Source organism: Mustela nivalis (assembly GCF_964662115.1).
Source record: "Mustela nivalis genome assembly, chromosome: 7".
NCBI classification, from domain to species: domain Eukaryota; kingdom Metazoa; phylum Chordata; class Mammalia; order Carnivora; family Mustelidae; genus Mustela; species Mustela nivalis.
This window is the reverse complement of record NC_139026.1, coordinates 51,129,156-51,150,040: the sequence shown is the minus strand read 5'-3', so window position 1 is coordinate 51,150,040 and position 20,885 is coordinate 51,129,156. Positions and strand designations below refer to the sequence as shown.

General features: G+C 44.7%; 1 long non-coding RNA gene across 1 annotated transcript in view; it reads left to right on the top strand.

The window, feature by feature from the left end:
- LOC309868452 overlaps window positions 1-15,552 on the top strand; it is a 46,332-nt gene extending 30,780 nt beyond the window's left edge. The window contains exon 3 of the long non-coding RNA XR_014313699.1: window positions 14,054-15,552. This is a non-coding gene — a long non-coding RNA (uncharacterized lncRNA). The remainder of the gene's footprint in view (window positions 1-14,053) is intronic.
- Window positions 15,553-20,885: the final 5,333 nt, after the last annotated feature.

Sequence of the window (20,885 nt, the reverse complement as noted above, 5' to 3'; positions counted from 1 at the left end):
CTTAACTGCGCCTTTATGGGCAAAACTAGGGTGTAAACATAGCATATCATTATTATTTGTATTTTTAACATGAACCAAACTTCCGTGTGCTTGCCACCTGTTATTTCTTTCGTGCTTGCCACAATTCTATCAGCAAAATACTATTTTTATTTTTACAGACGAGGAGATTGAAGCAGAGGACAAACGGTTTTACAAATGAGAAAAAATAAAACAGATTTTATCCACAGGCTCAATCCTCTTAAGGCATTCTTTCCTTCCCTTCCTCTTTTTTTCTGTTCCTACTGACAAGGCAAAGGAGATAAATCCTTGTTTAAAAAAAAAAAAAAAAAAGCTTGGGGTGCCTGGGTGGCTCAGTGGGTTAAGCCTCCTCTGCCTTCAGCTTGGGTCATGATCTCAGGGTCCTGGGCTTGAGCCGCACATTTGGGCTCCCTCCTCAGTGGGGAGCCTGCCCCCCCCCACTCTCTACCTGCCTCTGCCTACTTGTGATCTCTCTCTCTCTCTCTCTCTGTCAAATAAATAAATAGGGCGCCTGGCTGGCTCAGTGGGTTGAGCCTCTGCCTTCGGCTCAGGTCATGATCTCAGGGTCCTGGGATCGAGTCCTGCATCAGGCTCTCTGCACAGCAGGGAGCCTGCTTCCCCTCTCTCTCTCTGTCTGCCTCTCTGCCTACTTGTGATCTCTCTCTGTCAAATAAATAAATAAAATCTTAATAAATAAATAAATAAGAACTTAAAAAAAAAAAAGAAAGAAAGAAAGGAAAAATAGCTGGAGCTCATTCCCTAGACAGACTCTCGTACCCTGGCAGACTCTCCAGCCCTGTCTGCCTGCTGCTAAAGCAATAGGGCAACCGGCCGTCCCCATGCCTGGTCCCACACATTTCTCAGGCTCCTGCTTCTGTGACTCCTTTCCCCTTCAACCTTGCCAGAAATGATTGATCTTGGTTTCACCCTTATTCAAATTCTGAGGGGCAGACGGCAGACTAGAGACAATGCTAGGACCTTCCATAGCCCTCAAAGATGGCGGCTCTCCTTCCTCCTACAGCACTTTACAGTATGTGCTCAGACTACCCACACGCTATGACCGAGGGCCAGATCCAAGCTGAACCCCGCCACTAGCTGGGTGGCCTTGGTTAAGTCATTTAACCTCATCCATCACATTTATTCAACAAATCTAGTACTATCTCATTCTTAATATTTTTGTGGAGATTTGTTCAGCACATAGGAAAGTCCTTAGTCCAGGGGCTGGGAGAAAACTATTCAATTAAGGTTCGCTAATACTACCATTTTCCTTACTTCTCCCAACAACCTATAAAGTAAGCCTTTAGCAGAGAACCTGGCGTAGAGCAGATGTGTTGAGTGCTGGTGGTTAACAGAAGAGAAGTCTGAGTTTCCAAGAGACCAAGCAACCTGCCAAAGCTCAACAGGTAGCATTTTATCTACAACCTATTTTCAAAATTGTTTTCAGTTTTTTGGTAGACAAGACTGAGAGACATTATTTTCAGATAGATTACAAAAGGCACGCAGCACTGTGAGCCCCACCTTACAGAAGAGCCAGAGGTCTTCCAACAGCCTTCAGAAAAGGCCTGGTGTTTGTTACCTAAGGTTCCAATAACACAATCCCACCCTGACCCCAGATTTAGGGGATCCTTAAAGTTAATCTCATTTAAATATTGTAATGTGACTCTGAACAATTAGCATTTTCATTAGGCTTTGATTATTTTTTTTAAATATGGGAAAATAAAATATATGTATTTATACTATATTTACAGATATAAATATATATACCATATTATTAGTATAATATATTCATATAACTAGATCTAATTATACTTATATAATTTATATACTTATATTTATATGCAATATTAAATATATAGGAGAATATAATGTTGTGGACTGGGGGTCATGGTTGGAAGGGGGAGAGAGGAAAAAATAAAGTGTGGTGAGAAGGTCAAGAACTAAGGCAAGAAATTGGAACCCTGGGCTTCATTGTCCTTTTTTCCAAGATGAGCAACTTGGATTCTACTTCTAAAGTCCTGTAATTTAGGGGCACCTGAGTAGCTCAGTCGTTAAACGTCTCCCTTGCCTCTGATCATGATCCCAGGGTCCTGGAACTAAGCCCTGCGTTAGACTTTGCACTAAGTGGGAAGTTTCCCAGAGATTCATATTCTTTCTCTCTCTCTCTCTCTCTCCTCCTCCTCCTTCCCCTCCCCCTCCCTCCCTCCCTCCTCTCCCTACCCAACCTTGCTAGCTCTCTAAAAGAAATAAATCTTAAGAAAGAAAAAAAAAAAAGGAAAAAAAAAGTCCTGTGATTTGAATATTTTCTTTCTACCACTATCCTGCTGATCTTTCTACATGCTCTCTTAGATATTACACAGTGTTGGGTGCCTGGGTGGCTCAGCGGGTTAAGCCTCTGCCTTCCGCTCAGATCATGATCTCAGGGTCCTGGGATCAGGACACCTTGGGCAGGCTCCCTGCTCAGTGGGGAGTCTGCTTCTCCCTCTCCCTCTGCCCTTACCCCTCCCCGCTTGTGCTCACTCATGCACGTGCTCTCTCTCCCCCAAAATAAAACCTTTAAAAATATATATATTACATGGTGCTTTATGTTCTCAGTACCAGCTTTAGAGATCTGCAAGTTGTTAGCTTTTTCTTCCCAGGGACTTTATTAATATACACTTAAAAGGCTGGCTCAATAATGACATTAGGTTCAGTCACTAAAGAGAAGAGGTCAAGTGATTTTGTGGAATAAAACTGAGCAATAAATAGGAAGGAAACAGCTGTGTGTCTAAGGGCTTCTGGGGTGCGGGACTGCTGCACAGTGAGAGGGGGCCCCTGAGGGGGGGTCACGTGGCCCCTGGCACTCAACAGCGTTTGTGGAAATTGTGCTGCTCCTGAAGTATGGCTAAGAAATTTGGAATTTTTACTAAGAATTATAGTAAAGTATATGCTTCGGGACCCTGTGTCCTTCATGAGTAGAAATATGCTATTTGGGGTTAAGAAACATTTGATGCTTGAGGTGCCCAGCTTGAGGTGCTCAGTAGAGCATGCGACTCTTGGTCTCAGGGTCTCAATTAGTGCAAGCCCCAAGTTGGGTGTAGAGCTTACTGGGAAAAAAAAAGAAAAGAGAGAGAGAAACATCTGATGCTCAATCAAGTTCACAGAAGCACCACATCTCAGAGAGAGGACCTTGGGTGTCAGTCAGCCTGACCTCCTTCTCAGTCAGGCTTGCAACCTGAAGCAGATGACCATCCAGTCTCCACTTCAACATTTCCCCTAAAGGGTAGCTTATTAATTTAAGGAGTCTCCAGTGTAGTTAGGGCTATAGACTTCTTGATGCTGGGCACAACTTTGTCTCCCTACAGTTGTAGCCCAATGGCCCAACGCTTGATCCAAGGAACAAAACAGAACTTCTACTTGTTCACACTCCTGACCATCCCCTTCTTCTCTGGGTCATTGTTCCTCTTAAAATATAAGGAAAACAGGGGAGGGTGCCTGGGTGGCTCAGTCGTTAAGCATCTGCCTTAGGCTCAAGTCATGATCCCAGCTCCTGGGATGCAGCCTGGCATTGGGCTCCCTGATCGGCTGGGAGCCTGCTTCTCCCTCTCCCACTCTTCCTGCTTGTGTTCCCTCTCTTGCTGTCTCTCTCTCTCTCTGTCAAATAAAGAGATGGATAATAAATAAATAAATAAACTTTTATAAAGGAAAACAGGCAGGGGCACACGGCTGGCTCTGTTGGTAGAGCATGAGACTCTTGATCGCAGGGTTGCAAGTTTGAGCCCCATGTTGGGTGTAGAGATTACTTAAAAATACCATCTTTAAAAATATATCGATAGATAGAGGTAGATATGCAGAGTCACTGCTGTCAGAATGCAGAGGAATCTGCTAGAAAGCCTTTCTGAAGTGCAGAATTTGAGTAAAGATAAAAACAGGAATGAAGAGTTTCCAGGAGGTGTCATGACCAAGTGAGCTTAAGAGCTGTCAACAAACTGGCAGTTCCTGTAGGACCACCTTAAGGAGATCCTGGTCTGGCTTCAGGCTCAGTTCAGCTGATCAGATTCAATAAGTATTTATTCCATCTCCATTCTGTGTAGGACACTGGTGATTTTGGCACAGCCCTGTTCTCAAGGAGTTCATGACCTAGCAAGTAATCTTATCTAAAATAGCGGCTAGGTCACTCTCTATCCCGGCACCCTGCTTCTTGTCTTCAGGCAACCATGTGATCAGAATAGACAAAAATCCCTGCCTTTGGGGAGCTTATATTTTGGGGGGAGAAACACAGACTATCAACAGGAAATAAACAGTTCAATAGGTACTGATAAGTGCTTTGAAGAAAAGAAGTAGAAAAAGGATAAGAGAATCTGGAGTGCCCAGGGTGGTGGTTTTCAGTGTGGGCTAGATGGGTTTCATTGCAGAGGTGACATCTGAGAAAGACGGGAATGTGAGGGTGAGCCCTGTGGCTGACTGGGACGAGCACTGCAGACAGAGGGAACAGCTGGAGGACGGCTGGGGCGGGAGTGTGGCTGGCCTTCCGGAAGCCAGTGTGGCTGGAGGAGAGGGAGTGAAGAGGAGAAAAATAAGGGGAGGGCGCCTGGGTGGCTCAGTGGGTTAAGCCGCTGCCTTCGGCTCAGGTCATGATCTCAGGGTCCTGGGATCGAGTCCCACATCGGGCTCTCTGCTCAGCAGGGAGCCTGCTTCCTCCTCTCTCTCTGCCTGCCTCTCTGCCTACTTGTGATCTCTGTCTGTCAAATAAATAAAATAAAATCTTTAAAAAAAAAAAAAAATAAGGGGAAAAGAGTAGGGGGAATGGTGGGGTGATTTTGGCTTTTATTCTAAGAATAAATCCGCTAAACAGATTTTGGCTTTTATTCTGAGTGAAATGGAGAACCACCACATGGTTTTGGATAAAGAGTGACATGTTCAAAATTTCCTTTTGAAAGGATCACTGGTGGGGCACCTGGCTGGCTCAGTCAGTGGAGCATGCAACCCTTGATCTTGGGGGCATGAGTTTAAGCCCCTCATGGGGGAGGGGGGTTAATTTGCTTAAAAAAAGAATTTTTAATGGGATTGTACCTTTGTTATACCATCAAAAGTCTCCATCATAGGGACACCTGGCTGGCTCAGTCGGGAGCATGTGACTCTTGATGGCGTGGCTGTTAATTTTGACCCTAGTTGGGTATGGATATTACTTAAAAACATATTTTTTTCATCTTTTTTTTTTTTAATCTCCATCGTAGGGGCACCTGGGTGGCTCCATCAGTTGCGTGTCTGACTTTGGCTCAGGTTGTGAACTCAGGGTCTTGGGATCAAGCCCTGCATTGGGCTCCCCACTTGGAGAGGAGTCTGCTTATACCTCTCCCTCCCCCTCCACTCCTCCCCCTGCTCCTGCTTGCTCTGTCTCTCTCAAATAAATACATAAAATCTTAAAAAAAAAAAAAAGTCTCCGTCATAAAGTAGATGAGTGAGACTTCATGATACACTTCTTTGTTTATTTGGATCTTCAAAAAAAAAAAAAAGAAAAGAAAAGAAATTAAAATGGGATTAGACAAGCAAGACATGTACTATGGGGAGTGCCTGGCTGGCTCAGCTGGTGGAGAATTGATCTCAGGGTTGTAAGTTTGAGACCCATGTTGGGTAGAGAGATAACTTAAAAATCGGGATGCCTGGGTGTCTCAGTTGGTTAAGTGGCTGCCTTTGGCTCGGGTCATGATCCCAGCGTCCTGGGATTGAGTCCCACATCAGGCTTCTTGCTCAGCAGGGAGCCTGCTTCTCCCTCTGCCTCTGCCAACCACTCTGCCTGTGCTCGCTCTCTCTCTCTAACAAAAATAAATAAATAAAATCTTTAGGGGCACCTAGGTGGCTCAGTTGGTTAAGCATCTAGCTGTTGATTTTGGCTCAGATGATGATCTCAGAGTCGTGAGATTGGGTCCTGAGTCAGGCTCCACACTGGGCAGGGAGCCTGCTTAAGATTCTCTCTCTCTCTCTCCCTCCCCCTTTGCCCTCCCCCCAGTCCCGCCCCACCACTAGCTCTTGAGCATGCTCTCCTTCTCTCTCTTAAAAATTAATTAAAGTTCTTTTTAAATTTTTTCTTAAAGATTTTATTTATTTATTTGAAAGAGAAATCATGGACGAGAGTACAAGCAGGGGGAACAACGGAGGGAGAGAGAGGAGTGGGTTCCTCACTGAGCAGGGGCTCCATCCCAGGACCCTGGGATCATGACCTGAGCCGAAGGCAGATACTTAACTGATTGAGCCACCCAGGCACCCCTAAATTTAACCTTTAAAAAAAATTATTGTGGGACCATCTGTGAAGGGGAGCAAGCCAGGGGAAGTGGGGAGAGACTTCCAGTAGCAATGCAGACCTGACACCTGAAGAGGAAGGGGTAGGGGAAGGAAGAGCCTGAGACTACAACAGAGTTCTGAGAAATCTGAGTTGAGAATCCTTGAGTCGATTTAAAAATGGTCTAAAAACAAGTCTTGCCATTTACAACAACATGGATGACCCCAGAGGGCATTATGCTAAGTGAAATAAGCTAGACACAGAAGGACAAACACCACAGATGCCCACTTACATGAGGAATAAAAATAGTCCAACTCATGGAAGCAGAGAGTAAAATGGTGGTCGGGCGGCTGGGGATATGGGGAAGTATTAGCCAAAGGGTATCAAGTTTCAGTTCGGCAAAATGAATAAATAGGTACCGGGCACCTGGCTGGCTCAGGAGTAGAGCATGGGACTCTTGATCTTGGGGTTGTGAGTCCAAGCCCCACCTTGGACATATAGCTTACTTTAAAAATAAAAAAAAATTAAAAAGTGAGAAAATAAAAAACAATGAAGATCTTCTAGAGATCTGCAGTATGGCACAGTGTCTGTAGTGAACACTTTTTTGTATTTTATATTTTATACTTTAAAATTTGCTAAGAGAGGGTGCCTGGGTAGCTCAGCTGTTTAAGCATCTGCCTCCAGCTCAGGTCATGATCCCAGGGTCCTGGAATGAAGTCCTGCATGGGGCTCCTTGCTCAGCAGGGAATCTGTTTCTCCCTCTGCCTCTCCTTTTGTTTCTCCCCCTGCTCATGCTCTCCCTCTCTCTCAAATAAGTAAATAAAATCTTTAAAATTTGCTAAGAAGGTAGATTTTATGTTAAGTGTTCCTATCACAAAATAATGACGATGATAAAAAGGGCAGGAGGAAACTTCTGGAGGTGGTGGATACATTTATGACCTAAATTGTGATGAGGGGTATATGGGTATATCTGCAAACTCATCAGGCTGTATGCATTAAACAGGTACAGTTTTGTTGTGTTTTTATATATATATATATATATATATATATATATATATATGCCAATCATACCTCAATAAAATGGTTTTTTAACAAATTAAAAGGTTGGAAACAGGGCGCCTGGGTGGCTCAGTGGGTTAAGCGGCTGCCTTCAGCTCAGGTCATGATCTCAGGGTCCTAGGATGGAGTCCCCCATCGGGCTCTCTGCTCAGCAGGGAGCCTGCCTCCCTCTCTCTCTCTCTGCCTGCCTCTCCGTCTACTTGTGATTTCTCTCTGTCAAATAAATAAATAAAATCTTAAAACAAAAAAACAAAACAAAACAAAACACCACCTCTCTACACAATTCCATTAAAAAAAAAAAATAGGTTGGAAACAAACAACAAAGTTGTTCGTTAAAAGAGCCAAATCTGGCAAGAAGGGGCTTGTATTAGTCCCCTCCTTGCTCAGTGGTTGGCTGGGAGTAGCCTGTACAAAGAGTGGTTTCCAGTCCAGTGTGGGGTGGGTCGGGGATGCCCGCAGCCCTGTCCCTCAGTCATGCATGCGCCCCCAGCAGGACATCTGACTGGCGTGTTTTCCTGGCCATCACAGCCTCCCGCAAGGTCCCCTGAAGGCTGCTTATATCATTATTGTTTATATGTCTTGGACTAACAAGGCTGGAATGAACTTCAGAGATGATGTCATTGAATCCCCTCATTTTAAAGATGAAGAAAGAGAGACTCAGAAATTTTAAATAAACTTTCCCAAGGTAACACATTTCATATTCCTGGCCGCAGGATTAGGTGCCAGGGGTCCTGACCCGCTGTGCAGGGACAAGCAAAGCTGTGCCTTCCCTTTCTCGGAGCTCTGTGGAGGCAGAGAGTCGCAGGTAGTACAACTGAACGGCTCACTGATTCTAGAGTCAGAATGATTATGCAGATATGACCCCTGTATGACGTACTTGTGTAACACTGAGAACACCATATAATGAAAAATACCCCATGGAACCTCCTCGGCCTGCTTTGGGGAGTGGTCTGCATGTTGGCAGCATTTATCTTGTTTATAGAATCCCCTCTGGAGGCGCCTCAGTGGCTCAGGGGGTTAAGCCTCTGCCATTGGCTCAGGTCATGGTCTCAGGATCGTGGGCTGGAGGCCCCCATCGGACTCTCTGCTCAGCAGGAGCCTGCTTCACCCTCTCTCTGCCTGCCTCTCTGCCTACTTGTGATCTGTCTGTCAAATAAATAAATAAAATCTTAAAAAAAAAAAAAAATCTCCTCAGACATCTCGGAGAGAAGGACCATTCCAGGCAATTTTGGGGATAGTTCAACTTGGCATCATCTCCTCCTCTCCCCTCCTCCTCCTCCTCTTTTTCCCATAATGCCTTTCCCACCTTTGCCCCCATCTTTCCCTTCTAAATAAATGACATCTCTCTTTAGTTGAACAACTGTCCAAACTAAAAACATGGGAACCTTCCTCCATTCTTCTTGCCCTTTCTCCCCACATCTAATGAGCAGATTCAGTTGGCTCTATCTCCAAAACACGAACAATGTCTGTCCATTTTTCTTCATGTCCACTGCTGCCACTTGGGTCCCAGCCACCATTGGCTCTCACTTGTACCACTAGGGTGACCTCCTACCATTTTTCCTGCTTCTCTTACATGCAGCAGCAGCCAGAGAATATTTGTAAAATGTCAATCAGATTACATCACACACTCGTTTAAGCAAAATATGCATTTGGGGCACGTGAGTGGCTCAGTCAGTAAAACGTCTGACTTTGGCTTAGGTCATGATCTTGGGGTCCTGGGTTTCAGCCCTGTGTCAAGCTCCCTATTCAGCCTGTGTCTGCTTCTCCTTCTCCCACTGCCCCTCCCCCAACTCATGCTCCCTCTCTCCCTCAAATAAATAAGTAAAATCCAAAAAAAAAAAAAAAAAGTAAAATCTTTATTCTTTACCATGCCTTACAAAGCCCTTTATGACCTAGGCCCTGCCTACCTTGCTGATCTTGGCTTCTACCACTGCCTTATTCAATCACTGTATAACAGCTCTGCTGACTCTTGTTCTCTCCCTTAAATATGCCAACCTCTGTCCTGAGCTCCTTTGTTTTTCACACTGCTTAGAATTTTCTCCCCAGGACTTCTCTCAACTGGTTCCTGGATTCAGGTTTCACCTTCTCAATGAGGCCTTCCCTGGCCATCCAAACAAAAGTGGTCCGCATCCCACCATTATCCTCTAACTATTACCCTGTTTTATCTTTTTCATGCCACTTACCATCCGCTGACTCTAATTTATCTCTTATCTCCCCCATCTAGAATGTCAGTTTCTCTCTCTCTTTTTTAAAGATTTTATTTTTGAGTAATCTCTACACCCAATGTGAGGCTTGAACTAACAACCCCAAGATCAAGAGTCATATGCTCTAGCCAGTGAGGCAGCCAGGTTCCCCCAGAATGTCAGTTTCATCGGAGAAGGGGCTGTGTCTGTTTAGTTCCTGGCTGCATCTCTAATGCCTGTCTGTCCCAACCTGGTGCAGGCTGGGGTCTCAAAAATCCGTATTGAATGAATGAATGGTGGCTTCCATGTACACAGTCTGTGCACATCCAATGTTGCTGTAGATTTTGGTCATTGACTTAGATGATCTTGGCTTTCAATATTCAACATCCCAATGCTGGAGTTATTGTCTCAAACACTGTCAGTTGTCACTGTTGACTTCAACTCTCAACTGATAGACAATGTTTGCTATTTGACAATGGGATATGTGTAATTTCAAAAGAGAATGTTTTATAAACAAAATGTGAGGAGCCCCTGCCCTCTGATGACTACTATCCTAATTTTATTGGACTGGGGACTCATAATTTTTTGTTAACTTCTATATTCAGTAAATACCTTCCTCCCTTATCACATTTATACAAGCTGACATCTCTAACAAAGAAGCAGTCATGTTCTTTGAAAAACAATTAGTGTTAAGTCTCAACACTTTTACATAAATTTTTAACAACCTCAAAACTAAATTCAGTATCCATGGGTAATAAAATAAGGTAAACTACAATGATCATGTGAGCAAGAAACAAAATGCTGGTCCATGAGCAGACAAAAATTTCTTCAATTTGGCGGGTGGGTCAGGAGGGTGCTGGGGTGCGGGGGATGACATCGTTTTGTACTGATCACCAGTCCCCAAAGGACTCAAGAGTCTTACTGATGGAACTCTATCCAGAATAAAAGGGGAGGGAAACTTTTCTAAGAATGCTCACCATCCTAGACATTTCTGCTTTCTTCTCCCAAGGAATGTGAACTATCTTATTTTACATTTTTTTATTCTATCATTTAATCCATTTGCATGGCACTGTTGCAAAGCATTTGAAAAACACATTCCAAAGCAGAATTCACTGGCAGTAAAGCCATTGACTTCAAAATCCAGTGTCCAGCAGCGCCATGCACCTAATGGGCAACTCAATAAGTGTACTAACCAGATCCAGAAGTCCGGAAAAAATCTTGAAATAAGATGGATCCCTAGGTCCCAATGGCTCAGTCATTGTTTTGAGAACTCTAAAACAATATGAGTTGAAATTTCCACATGTACCCACTCAAGAATTTTCCTAGGCAGAGACGAATAGACCACATGCTAATACTGTCAAAAGCCCATAGTGAGACTTAGATGTAAAGATGGTGGGCAGGTTTCCTGCAGTCAAAGAGAACATTCACTTTTCTAATCATTCTGTACACATTGTATCTGTAAAATGGAGGTTATGGTGCGTGTCTGTCCCTGGATCTCCCCTGAGGGGTAGGGATTACAGACTCTTGAAAGTTGGAGGTGGTGTTTGTGTTGTTGCCAGGTGGGGACCAAAGGCAAAAAGCAGTTGTTCCCATGATTAGGTCCAGATTAAGAACAGCTTTATGGGGTAGGGCTGACATCTTGAATCCTATCCTTCTGCGGAGCAGCAGATGCCGCAATTCACTGAGGGCAGGGATAATTGATTCTCTTGCTACTGGGCCGAGGAGGAGAGAAGCAGCTGGGGTTTGCAACTGTTGTGGCCGATCGATTTCAAAGGAGGCCTGGTTTGAAGAAGTCCGTTGCAGGAGCTGGGCCAAGAGACAGAGGCGTGGGTGACCACGGTGATTCCCAGGGGGAGGGACCTGGGTGACACTCTATCTGAACCCCGGGGAGCGAGAGTCACACCCTGGTTCTTGATCCTGAAGTTATCAGTCACAGCTGCGGGAGCAAGCCTCTGGCTTGAACAAGTACAAAGTACAAAGAAATGGAAGGAATTCCGCCCCCATGTGTAGACACACACACACGCTCTGACCTAGAAACCTAGAACTTCCTTTCTGCAGACAGAGGGTGACTGGCAATATGCATAGATCTGCAGTCTCCACTTCTTCTGGGCATACATTTCCCAGCCTCCCTTGCAGTAAGGGTGGCCACGTGATGGAGTTTCTGCCAATGAAACGTGAGCGGAAGTGGGCCTCTCCCAGGTGTGGCCCGCCTACCTCCCATCCGCCCCCGTGGCCCTCTCTTCTCATCCACTGTCTGGATGGAGACTGCTTTGGGCAGCTGAGGTGGGAGGAGCCGAGCCCTGATTGACTACAGTCCTCAGAGTAGGATTTGGGGATTCCTACAATTAACGTACCCTGAATAACACACTTCTGGGACTGCAACTAAACCCCTCCCTGAAAGAGTCTCGCAGAGTCTCACTCATGGAGCTGCTGGCTGGTCAGAGGTGGTTCCACACGCAGGAGCTGCCCCCTCAGGGCGCTTGCGCTGCAGGGCCTCCCGGCCTCCCCTTCTGCGTGCGCCTGCCTCCCGGGGCTGCAGCGGGGCAGGGGTCGGGGGCAGCGGAGGTGCAGGGAGCGGCCTCTCGCACCAGGCAGGGTGATGGTGCTGCGGCTTCCCTCTCCCCGGGGGCATGGAGAGAGTTCTTTGGATAAACTCCCATGCCTTTCCCTTCATATCCTGGGGTGTGTCTCTGTGGGTGTTTGCTTATTTGTTGTTTTTTTAGACGTGTGTGTTAAAATACATAAAACATAAAATTTGCCATTTTTACCCTTTGCTTGTTTTTCTTCCTTGTATTACATTGCGGCGCCCTAAGCCTTGGTAAGGATCACATCCCCGTTCAGTTTAGGTCAAAAACAATTTTCTTCTCTCTCTCTCTCTCAAACAATTTTCTTCTCTCTCTCTTTTTTTTTTTTTTAAGATTTTACTGATTTATTTAAAAGAGAGGGAGAGAGAGCATGCATACAACTGGGGGGAGGAGCAGAGGGAGAGAGACAAGAAGACTTGGGGCCAAATGTGGAGCCCCACAACCCCGAGATCATGACCTGATATGAAATTAAGAGTCCCAAAGGTCAACCAACTGAGCCACCCCGATGCCCTTTTTCCTTTTCTTTTTTCTTGCTAAATGTAAGCTCTTTGCCTACCATGGAGCTTGAACCCATGACCCTGAGATCAAGAGTCACATGCTCTACCAACTGAGCCAGCCAGGCCCCCCAGAGACATTTTTGACAGCTACTCTTCCTCACACCTCCCAACATGGCACATGGTGGCCATCTTTCTTTCCCCCTTCTCTGTTTCCAGAACAGCTTCCAGACTCCACCAGTGCAGGAGCTAAGGCAGGCACTTCCTCATCTGTGTGGGGTTCCCACTCTATAGAAAATTCCCAAAGGTTTCTTGTTTTCATTCACCACCTAACACAAGCCTTAAGGTGTAATGAGCCTTTACCAAGTTATCTAGCAGGAAGTAGCCAATCAATTAGGGAGTCTCAAAGAGGAACACAAGGCCAGTTGGTGAGGTTTAAGTTTTGCTTCCAGAGGAGGTTTTGGTTAGGAATATTTTATACCCACTCCAAAGTTCGGTGACCCAGTAATAGCAATGTAGATGTGGATGGCAGCTTCTCTCTTGGTTCTCCCTAACAACCACAATTATGCCTCACTTTTATTTTTTTAAGATTTTCATTTTTTAGCGTAATCTCTATACCCAATGTGGGGCTTGAACTCATAACCCAGAGACCACGAGTTGCATGCTCCATGACTGAGCCAGCCAGGCATCCCTACTCACCACTCTGGATACCCCCTTAAAGAAAAACCACCATCTTTCATCATTACTATTGAAGCCTCCAGAGTTCCACTGGGGCATAGTTTTTAGCACAAATTAGAAAATTCTCTGACATCTGCAGCCTTGCCACAGCTTGCTTGGTGAAGAAGGCTAGATTTCAGCCTCCCTCTGGACCCTGGTCAGGTGCTTTGTGCAGTGCACAACTTGCACACCTACAGGGCTAGCCCCTTCCATTTGACTGCTAAGATTTCCTCCCAGCTTGCCCTGAGTTATAACCAGTACCCCCCTCCTCCACATCATCAGTGTCATCCTGGGGGCTGAAAGGCATAGGCTTGGGGATCTTAAGGTGGCTGGAGGTGGAGGTGACTTGAATTAGACTGTGTCAAATAGAATTCTGTGCACTGATCTGAGAACACAACTATCTCAACAACATTGTTCCTATGGGGGAAATATATTCCTAGGGCTTTTCAAAAAACCAACTCAAAAAAAGACATAGAACCTGACTTAAATGCATTGGACTTCCTTTTCATCCTTAAGTTTCTGAATGTCTGTGGCTCACTCTAACTTTGGCCGTGGCTGGCTCAGATTTGATCTTGGCTCTCTCAGACTTTGCCCTACAAGTTGCACAAACTTTGGAAAATAGATTTCTGGACATAATGTTTTCTTTGAAACTTGATCTCCTCACAGAGGATGTATCTTTGTAAATGACTGACTTAATTAAAAAGTAGGCAGGCATTGATTATATGCATTTTCCTCTTGTAGGGCTTATTTTGGTGTCTTCCCAGAAACTGATGTTTTGTGGCTGATGGGTGAGGAGGACAGATGTTTCAGCTTGGCCTTTTCTCCTTGATATTCCTCATCTGGGCACCATCCTAGTATCAAGGGACAAACAAGCTGAACTCAACACCATCACTTGACCTCATTTCTGATTTATGAATTCTCCTGCGACCATGCAATTGGAGAAGAAGGCAGGCTCTGAAGTGTGTTTTGAATTTTAATATCTTTTCATACTGGCCTCTTTTTCTGTCAGCCACCATGTGTGTGTGTGTCTGCCTTAACTTGCTGACTAGAAAATTGAAACATACTTCTAGCCGGCAGCCAGGAACAAAGGGAAAAATTGTCTAAAGAGCTATTTAGCTGCCTGCATTGCCCTCCACCCCCTCCACCCCCGCCAACACCCCCTCACTTATATGAACAACCCTCACAAGAATCTAAGCTGCTTTTGTATTAATGTCAGTCATGGCCTTTCTCACGGGATTCTGTGAGCACTGAAACAGTAAGGATTCTGCCATCTTGGGTGTGTGTGGGGGGGTACTGTTCCGAGGGAGGAAGAGCTTGAGAGTGTCTCCCATCATCTGGCAAGCCAGATTCCAGGTGAAAAGAAGTATCTAGAAACTGGCTCAAGGTTATGTCCTTTTCACTCTGTCTGCTTCCTGGCTCCTTGGAAGACAGTCAGGATGGCTTCAAGGAATTGGCAGTGACTTCATCTGAAAGCATTTTCCTGAAACATGTAAATATTTATACCTTAGAGGACGCTCTGACTCCAGAAAGGCTGACCCCAGTGGTGCTCTGTGGAGGTAAAGCAGAGAACATGCCACAGAACATGCTCTGGGGCAACAAAGTCTCACCTACCTGTCAAGAGAATTCTGAATTCCAGTGACAGGAACGATCCATCACAGGAAAGTTCTGTAGGAGTGGAGAAGTGGGGTGGGTAGGAACCAGGCAATGCCTGAGAGTCAGGTTTTGAGATGTGAACTTGCTTGTGGAGGAGGCACCCTGGAAATATCCTTACAGATGGCAATGGGTCTCTTGAGTTTGTCCTGCTCTGTGCTTTCTAATGGCCCGTTGGGGATGCTGGGCCCTGAGAGCCATGGACAGAGAAAAGAGGCGGTCAGGTGTTCAACACAAAGGCTTCAAAGGACTGCGGACCAACCTGGCATCAGGAGAGGAGATCAGCCCCCTCAATCCTGGACTGGCCCCTGGGAAGCCTCGCTATTACCTGGCAATGGAGTGGAGGCAGCAAGTTCTTTCTGGAGATCCACAGGCCAGGCTGAGGCTTCTGCATGAAAAAGCTTCCTGATCATTCAGCACTTTCTTAAGACACCTGTGCTTTTTGGCTGCCATGAGGGGGGAAAAAAGCCAAGCTCTTGGCAGCCTCCTCTGATCTGGTATTAACAGCATCACACCAGTCACTTCCAGAGATTTATGACGCTTTCTTTGTGTGGTTCCCATGCAGACATTAAAATGTAAGATGAATTTTGTTCAAATGGTCTATGTTCTCTTTTCCAAGGGTTCCCAAGTGCTTTGGCCATGCCCAGCGGTAAATGGCTGCAAACCATATTGGTGAGCACAGTGGGGCCAAGCAGAGTCGTTTCTGAGATTCTGCTGGTGCTAGAATTGCTCGCTTTATTCTTTCAGATAGCTGGAGGGCAACAGTCCTTTGACCACACTTAGAATTCATAGATTATGACATTTATAAACTTCCTATTAGGAGCACCTGGGTGGTTCAGTGGGTTAAAGCCTCTGCCTTTGGCTCAGGTCATGATCCAAGGGTCCTGGGATCGAGCCCCGAATCGGGCTCTCTGCTCAGCGGGGAGCCTGCTTCCCCCTCTCTCTGCCTGCCTCTCTGCCTATTTGTGACCTCTATCTGTCAAATAAATAAATAAAATCTTTTTTAAAAAAAGGGGAGGGGCACCTGGGTGACTCAGTGGGTTAAAGCCTCTGCCTTCGGCTCGGGTCATGGTCCCAGGGTCCTGGGATCGAGCCCCACATCGGGCTCTCTGCTCAGCAGGGAGCCTGCCTCCTCCTCTCTCTGACTGCCTCTCTGCCTACTTGTGGTCTTTGTCTGTCAAATAAATAAATAAAATCGTTTAAAAAAAAACAAAAAAAAACCTTCCTGTTACCCCAGATTGAGCCCAGTTCTCACTCTAACGTTTCTCATGCCTCCCTGAACCTTTCTTTCATGGATCGTATTACAGTTTTTAATTGTAGATTTATGTGCCATTCTTTATTTTACCTCTTCCTCCCATTAGACTGTAAACTTTATGAGAGGACAGGCCGCATTTGTTTTGCTTGTAACTGACTTTCAACATCAAGCACAGAGAATGACATACAGTTGGGATCCTGTAAATATTTATCCAACAAATGCACAAGTGAATGAATGAATGAATGAAGCTTGAAGATCAGAAAGAATAAGTCTAGTGCCATCACTTAGTAGATGAAAACACAAAATTTAAATGATTTATCTAAGTCTATGAAGCTTGGTTTTTGTTTTTGTTTTTTATGTATATGAAGACCCATGAAATTTGTCAATTAATTTGAAAGTATTAGTTACCTATATATTCTGTTGTATTAGGGGATCCAAAGGTGAATAAAATTCAATTCCTATTTTTTAAAAAAACAGCAGTTAGGAGCACCTGGCTGGGCTCAGTTGGTAAAACATGTGACTGTTGATCTCGGGGTTGTGGCTTGGAGCCCCAGATTGGGTGTGGGGAGGACTTAAAAATAAAATCTTTAAAAAAAAAAAAAAAACAGTAGTTAAACTGTTAGGATAACAGTAATGACTATTCCCTAAATGCTTACCAAGACATTACTTCATTTAATACTTACAACAATCCTATGAAATAGATATTATTGCCCCCATTTAACAGATACGGAAAGATGAGCTCAGAAATAACACTGGTACAGTGTATTAAGCTTTTACTAGTTGCCAAAATTGTTCTACATGTTTTACCTCTATTAATAAGCCCATTTAATCCTCAAGTCTTGACTAGGGAAGGATCCACTTCCAGACTCACTCATGTGACTGTGGTCAGGACTCAGGTCCTCACTGACAGGTGGCCAGAGACAATTCCTGGCTAAATGGGCATCTTTATAGTGGTAGTCACAGCACGGCAGCTTGCTTTCCCTAGAGCAAGGGCTGAGAGAGACAGAGAGGCAGAAAAAGAGGCAGAGAGACAGAGATCAAAGGGAAAGTCTTGGTAATGTAATTTCAGAAATTACTTCCCATCACTTAATTATTGCTATTTTCTGTTCATTTTCTATTCTAGTCACTAGGTCCAGCCCATATCCAGTAAGAGGGTATTAAACAAGGGCTTGAATACAAGGAGGTGGAGATGACCGGTCATCCCAGAGGCTGCTTACCACAACAAGGTTAATTTAATAACCTAAAGTCAATCAGTATAATCTGTCATATAAATGGTACAAAGAAGAAAAATATGATCACTTCAATAGATAAAGTATTTAATAAAATGTGATATTCATTGATGATTATAAAATGAAAACGGGGTGCCTGGGTGGCTCAGTCAATTAAACATCTGTCTTTCAGGTCAGGTCATGATCCCAGGACCCTGGTATTGAGCCCCGAGTTGGGCTCCCTGCTCAGCAAGGGGCCTGCTTCTCCCTCTCCCTTGGCCTGCTGCTCCCCCTGCTTGTGCTCTCCCTCTCTCTGTCAAATAAATAAACAAAATCTTTAAAAATGAAACAAAACAAAAAAACTTAATGAACTAGAAATGGAAGGTATTGTTCTTTTTCTCCTTCTCCTTCTCCTGCCCCTCCCTCCCCTTCTCCTCCTCCTTCTCTCTTTCTCCTTCTTCTTTTTCTTTTGCTTTTCATGGAGCCCAATGCGAGCCAAACTCAGGACTCTGAGATCAAGACCCACGCTGAAGCCAAGAGTCCGACCCTTACCGGACTGGGCCTGCCCGGTGCTCGTGGGATTGCTCATATTCTGATAAAGACCCGTAATAGATTGCATTAATAGCCTCGCTTTCTCACTCCTTCTGTGTACCACACGCTTTGCCACGTGACTTTACAGGATCCTCCCATCCTGGGCAAAGTTACTGTTGATTCAACTGAGTCATATTTGGCAACAGTATTTGAGATATTAGCAAATGTGCTTCTAGCAAAGTTCTGAGGTGGCATTGCCTACTACAGTTTGCCCTTTTGTTCTACCATTTACTATGAGAAGGATCAACTCAAACTAGCCCACTGGCTCCAGCACTTATTAAAAAATAAAAATTTGGGGGGCGCCTGGGTGGCTCAGTGGGTTAAAGCCTCTGCCTTCAGTTCGGGTCATGATCTCAGGGTCCTGGGATCGAGCCTCACAGTGGGCTCTCTGCTCAGCAGGGAGCCTGCTTCCCCCACCCTCTCTCTGCCTACTTGTGATCTCTGTCTGTCCATTAAATAAATAAAATCTTTAAAAAAAAATCTAAAAAAAAATTTTTTTAAAAAAGATAACATTTGCAATGGTATGAAAAATAATCAAGTACCTAGGAGTAAAACAAAAGATTTTTAACATCTCTGAATGGAAAACTATTGAGAGAAACTAATGAGCTATATATTATATATATATATATATATATATATATATATATATATATGTATATATATATTTTTTAAGATTTTATTTATTTATTTGCCAGACAGAGTTCACAAGTAGGCAGAGAAGCAGGCAGAGAGAGAGGAGGAAGCAGGCTTCCCACTGAGCAGACAGCCCAATGTGGGGCTCGATCCCAGGACCCTGGGATCATGACCTGAGCTGAAGGCAGAGGCTTTAACCCATGGAGCCACCCAGGTGCCCCTAATGAAGCTATATTTTAAAACAAACACAAAAAAGAGGGTTAGATCATGTTCATGGATTAGAAGACCCTATATTTTATTTTATTTTTGTTTGTTTTTTAAAGATTTTATTTATTTATTTGATAGAGAGCATAAGCAGAGTGAGTAGCAGGCAGGAGAGGGAGAAGCAGGCCTCCCACCGAGCAGGGAGCCCAATGTGGGGCTTGATCCCAGGACCCCAGGATCAGGACCCGAGCTGAAAGCAGACACTTAACCAACTGAGCCACCCGGGCGCCCCAAGATTCTATATATTAAATATGTCAGTTATTCCCAAATTGATCTCCCTAGTGCAAGTCCAATAAAATTCCCAAAAAGTCTTTTGTGAAAATTTACATATTGATTTCAAAATATGTTTGGAAGTGCAAAACGACCAAGAACAACTAAGTCAACCTTGAAAAAATAATATGGGGAAATTTAATTTTCTCAAAAAAGTAAAACCAGTATAATTGTTATATAATTATATTAAATCAATATAAGTAATTATAAACCAGGGTACCTGGCTGGCTCAGTCAGTGGAGCTTGAAACTTTTTTTTTTTTTTTAAGATTTTATTTATTTATTTGACAGAGAGAGATCACAAGTAGGCAGAGAGGCAGGCAGAGAGAGAGAAGGAAGCAGGCTCCCCGCTGAGCAGAGAGCCAGATGCAGGACTCGATTCCAGGACCCTGAGATCATGACCTGAGCCGAAGGCAGCGGCTTAACCCACTGAGCCACCCAGGCGCCCCAGAGCTTGAAACTCTTGATTAGAGCTCCATGCTGGGTATAGAGATTACTTCTTTTTAAAATTATTTATTTATTTGACAGAGAGAGAGAGCGAGCGAGCTAGAGAGGGAACACAAGCACCGGGAGTGGGAGAGGAAGAAGCAGTCTGAAAGGTCCCCCAATAATGGGTCCATGATCAAAGGAGCGAGACTGATATGATACAAAGTGAAGGTCACGCAAAGCTTTATTTCCCGCCAAGCATCCAGAATCAAACCAACCAACCAGGGATGTCTCTTAAAAAGAGGTGACTCCTCTCTGCCTTACAGACTAGCTTTTATAGAGCAAAGGCCGTGTGGTTGGGCCTGGCCACATACAGGTGGCCAGTGAGATTGCAACACACAGAGAAAGCTGCATAGTCATGCTAGGTCACACACGAGTGACCAATTGAATTAAAATTTACCCTAGTAGATATTTGAACTAGCCTATCTCCTTGGTCAGAATTGGCTCCCAAAAGGCCGGACCCACACTCCTTGGTAGCTAGGGAAACAGTATGCATGCCCCACTGATTGGATGTCTCTACGTGGCCTGACCCACCCTGGTAGTCGGGTTTTGTTACCTGGGACTGGTTTGGGACTGGTTTCCCAGACTTGCTTTTAAGTAAGTCCCCTGGGTGCGGGGCAGGTTCAGTTTAAGTTTTACGGCATAAACAACGAAATCACTGTTTAACCAGATGGAATCCTCTGGCTAAATAGGCCCTTACACAGCCCAGTGGAGAACCCAAGCAAGGCTTGATCCCAGGACGCTGGGATCATGACTTGAGCCGAAGGGAGACACTTAAGGACTGAACTACCCAGGTGCCCCAGTATAGCAGTTATTTAAAAATAAAATTTTAAGAGGGGTGTGTGGGTGCCTCAGTTTGTTAAGTATCTGACTTTTTTTTTTTTTTAAGATTTTATTTATTTATTTATTTGTTTCAGAGAGAGAGAGCATGCAGCGGCGAGAGAATCCAAAGCAGACTCCACGGGGAGTATGAAGCCTAATTCAGGACTTGCTCTCACGCCATGCAATCACAACCCAGAAATCATGACCTAAACTGAGGTCAAGAGTGGGATGCTTGAACAACGGAGCCACCCACCCACACATTCCAAGCTTCCAACTCTTGATTTTGACTCAGGTCATGATCTCAAGGTTGTGAGACTGAGCTCTGCCCTAGGCGTGAAGCTTGCTTAAAATTCTGTCTCTCCCTCTCACTCTGCCCCTCCCAACTTGGCCCTGTC